Here is a 4,110-nt window from a genome sequence, read left to right on the forward strand (position 1 = left end):
CCCCGCGTAACAGAAAAATATTTTTTTACGGGCAGCTCGGCATTTTCATGCAGCGTTGTGCGTTTGCTATGACAACCAATTGTGGCTGGTGGGCAGATTGAGCGGGTGAGCCACACTGTGGTTGGAAAAGTTATTTTTGTAATCAAATATCTACAACTATATTGAGCTAACAAGGGGCAGTTTTGTGTATTGTGTGGAGTTTGGGAACTCACAATCTCTATTTCAAGTTAGCTTGCTAGGTCAGCACTAACCCCGCGTCACCACTTACCAGGCATAGTCCTCACAACACTTCAGGGAAGAGGTGACCACGTGACCATTTAGGAGACCTGCTGCTACCATTTTTTTAGAATTGGCGGAGCCTGCGGTGACATATCTCTATAATGGACTATCTCTGACTATACTATGCAGTACCATGTGGTGGAAATGAGCCATAAAATATCAGCTTCACTCCCCAAAAATATATCATCGGTATCAGCCCTCAAAACCCATACAGTCTCACTGAGAGTCCTACCTGCTGAAAGTCCTACCACTGACAGTCCTACCTGCTGACAGTTCTACAGTACCTATAGACAGTCCTACCTACTAACAGTACTACCTACAGACAGTCATATCTACAGACAGTCCTACCTGCTGACAGTACTACCTACAGACAGTCATATCTACAGACAGTCCTACCTGCTGACAGTCCTAGCTACTGACAGTCCTACCTGCTGACAGTCCTAGCTACTGACAGTCCTACCTGCTGACAGTTCTACAGTACCTACAGACAGTCCTACCTACTAACAGTACTACCTACATATAGTTCTACCTGCTGACAACCCGACCTACAGACAGTCCTACCTGCTGACAGTCCTACCTACAGAGAGCCCTACCTGCAGACAGTACCATCTCCAGACAGTGCTACCTACAGACAGTCCTACCTACTGACAGTCCTACCTGCTGATAGTCCTACCTACACAGACGGTTCTACCCATACAGTCTCACTGAGAGTGCTACCTGCTGAACATCCTACCACTGACAGTCCTACCTGCTGACAGTTCTACCTACAGACAGTCCTACCTACTAACAGTACTACCTACAGACAGTCATATCTACAGAGAGTCCTACCTGCTGACAACCCTACCTACAGACAGTCCTACCTACTGACAGTCATATCTACAGACAGTCCTACCTGCTGACAGTCCTACCTACAGACAGCCCTACCTACAGACAGCCCTACCTGCAGACAGTACCATACAGAGTGCTACCTGCAGACAGTACCATACAGAGTGCTACCTTCAGACAGTCCTACCTACAGACAGTCCTACCTACACAGACAGTCCTACCTGCCGACAGTCCTACCTGCAGACAGTCCTACAGACAGTCTTACATACAGACAGTCTTACCTACAGACAGTCGTACCTGCAGACAGTCCTACAGACAGTCTTACATACAGACAGTCTTACCTACAGACAGTCGTACCTGCAGACAGTCCTACAGACAGTCTTACCTACAGACAGTCGTACCTGCAGACAGTCCTACAGACAGTCCTACCTGCAGACAGTCCTACAGACAGTCTTACATACAGACAGTCTTACCTACAGACAGTCCTACCTGCAGACAGTCCCACCTACTGACAGTCCTACCTGCAGACAGTCCTACAGACAGTCTTACATACAGACAGTCTTACCTACAGACAGTCCTACCTGCAGACAGTCCTACCTACTGACAGTCCTACCTACAGACAGTCTTACATACAGACAGTCTTACTTACAGACAGTCCTACCTACAGACAGTCCTACCTGCTGACAGCCACGGCTCGGACCGTCACCCGGCCCGGTGGCAGCAACACCGGCCCGCTGTACTTCCTGCTGCTGCCGTGTCCTGTAGGTTTAGACCCATCCACTGTGTAGTAGATCCACACATCTGGAGTATCTGCATTGAACAGAATTACAAGCTATTGCTATGACTACAAGTAGTAGGCTACTGTACTTCAGCTACTATTAGTACTTCTACTACCATCACTGCTACTATTAGCAAGTGGTGGAAGAAGTACTCAGACTTGATTGAAGGGCCAATGGTGCACATTTGCTCAACTGTGATGTGACGGGCACTATCCAGAGTCTCCACCTTAGAAATCGAGCATGCGTAGCACGCGAGATTCCTAGTATCTTAAAAATGACAAAATACACTGGAGCGGGGCTATAAGTAAAAGTACAGAAGTAGTAGCATCATCAATAGATAGAGAGAGAGAGAGAGAGAGTTGTAACCTGATTGGATGGTGATAGGCATGTCACTGTGTATGTGGCACTGTGCTCTAACCTGATTGGATGGCGATGGGCGTGTCGGTGTGTATGGGGTGCTTGGCTCGGCCCGGTGGTGGCAGGCGGAGCGGCAGGATGTGAGGAGCCATGATGGATCCAGCTGTCATGATGCTGTCTGGCTGGATCCTGCACACAGCATCACAAAAACAAAATAAACAAAATGTAGTGACATCTAGTGGACATAAGACGCCAGTAGAAGAACTGGATTGGCAAACCCGTCTTTATTTGTCACACAACCACAACAAATGCATGCAGCCACCCACACACAAACACACACACACACACACACACACACACACACACACACACACACACATGCTGACGGTGGCCGGTGAAATTAAAATTTTCCCATCTTGGCCTGTCCTTCCTCCTCGGGGCAGGCCAGGAGCGGTGAGCAGCTTTTTACTCTCAGCGCCCGGGGACCAACTTCCTCTCAGTCATCAATGGTCAGGTGACAATCTTCTGCATGTTTTTCATGGGGGGTTATTAGATGTAGGACCCCCAGGGAGCACAGGACGAACTAGCCTAGGTAAACCCAGCCCCCACGTGACCTGCTCACTGTAGTGACTGAGAACAGGTCTGAGAGCAGGTCACGTGGAGGCTGGGTTTACTCAGGCTAAGGACGAACATGCAAACTCAACACAGAAAGGCCCTTTTGACGAGATAGCCCACCTGGGCAGTAGGCAAGACACAGCACCCACAGTGTCCTAGCCGGGAATCAAACCCAGGACCTTCTTGCTGTGAGGTGATAGTGCTACCACTGCGCCACCGTGCCCCCAGTGCTACGTGTAGACTGCAGCAACGGTTGTCGCGTGTAGACACTGGCTTTACGTGTTTTTTTTTAAGATTATTTTTTGGGCATTTTGCCTTCATTTATTTTTTTTATGTAGGACAGTAGGCAAACAGCAAAGGCGGAGAGAGAGAGGGGATGACATGCGGCAAAGGACCAAAGGCCGGACTCGAACCCGGCTCGGCCGCGCGAAGGGTTTAATGCTTTTACTTTTAATGGTGGCAAAGAAAAATCTAAATGGACAATTTAAGAACATTTTAGTGATATAGGCTACTATACACTGCACTACTACTGTAGACAAAATGATCAGATAAACTAGCATGGAGTAAGTAGCCAACACTCTTGTGTAGCCTACAGCAAGTTAATATTAATTATTGTTTGAAAGACATTTTTGTTTGTTTTAACCATCACATGCATTATAAACTGTTACGGTACTTACTGTAGCCTACGTGAATCAGTTGCTGCTGCTCCTCCAGTCGTTTGCATCAACATCACCATAGCAACCAAGAGACGCTTGTTTAGTCTGCAGAGAGGCGGGGCTGATAGTTGTCGCCCGCACGGGCTGCGCGGCACCTGCGGTGTTACATACGTAATATTTGATATTATCAAGTTTGACCTTTACAAATAGCAGTTAGCTAGGCTGACTAAAATCTGCAGTTAGTGAGTTCGAACAATTATTAAGTTAATTAGGGATTTTCCTCCACGTTGGAGGTGCATTTTTAACAGGCAATTTTCAGGACAGTTTGCACATCAAAGAGTATTGGAGACAAGAGTGACTCTAGACCCTTTTCACAAACAACAGCGCTGCCGCCATATTGGCCTGAAAAGACGCCTCCTTGCGCCAATGGGACAGCAGTAAACAACCACGACAGCCAATAGGAGGTGTCTTCTTCAGGCCAAAATGGCGGATTAGGCAATGCCGTAATGCTGCAACGTATTGTTCTTCAGTTCTGAACAACGTAAGCTCTTTGTCGACACCAACTTTTTAGGACCCAGACTAGCATGTCTGATGAAACA

This window comes from Poromitra crassiceps (genome assembly GCF_964638095.1).
Source record: "Poromitra crassiceps genome assembly, chromosome: 17".
Taxonomy (NCBI): domain Eukaryota; kingdom Metazoa; phylum Chordata; class Actinopteri; order Beryciformes; family Melamphaidae; genus Poromitra; species Poromitra crassiceps.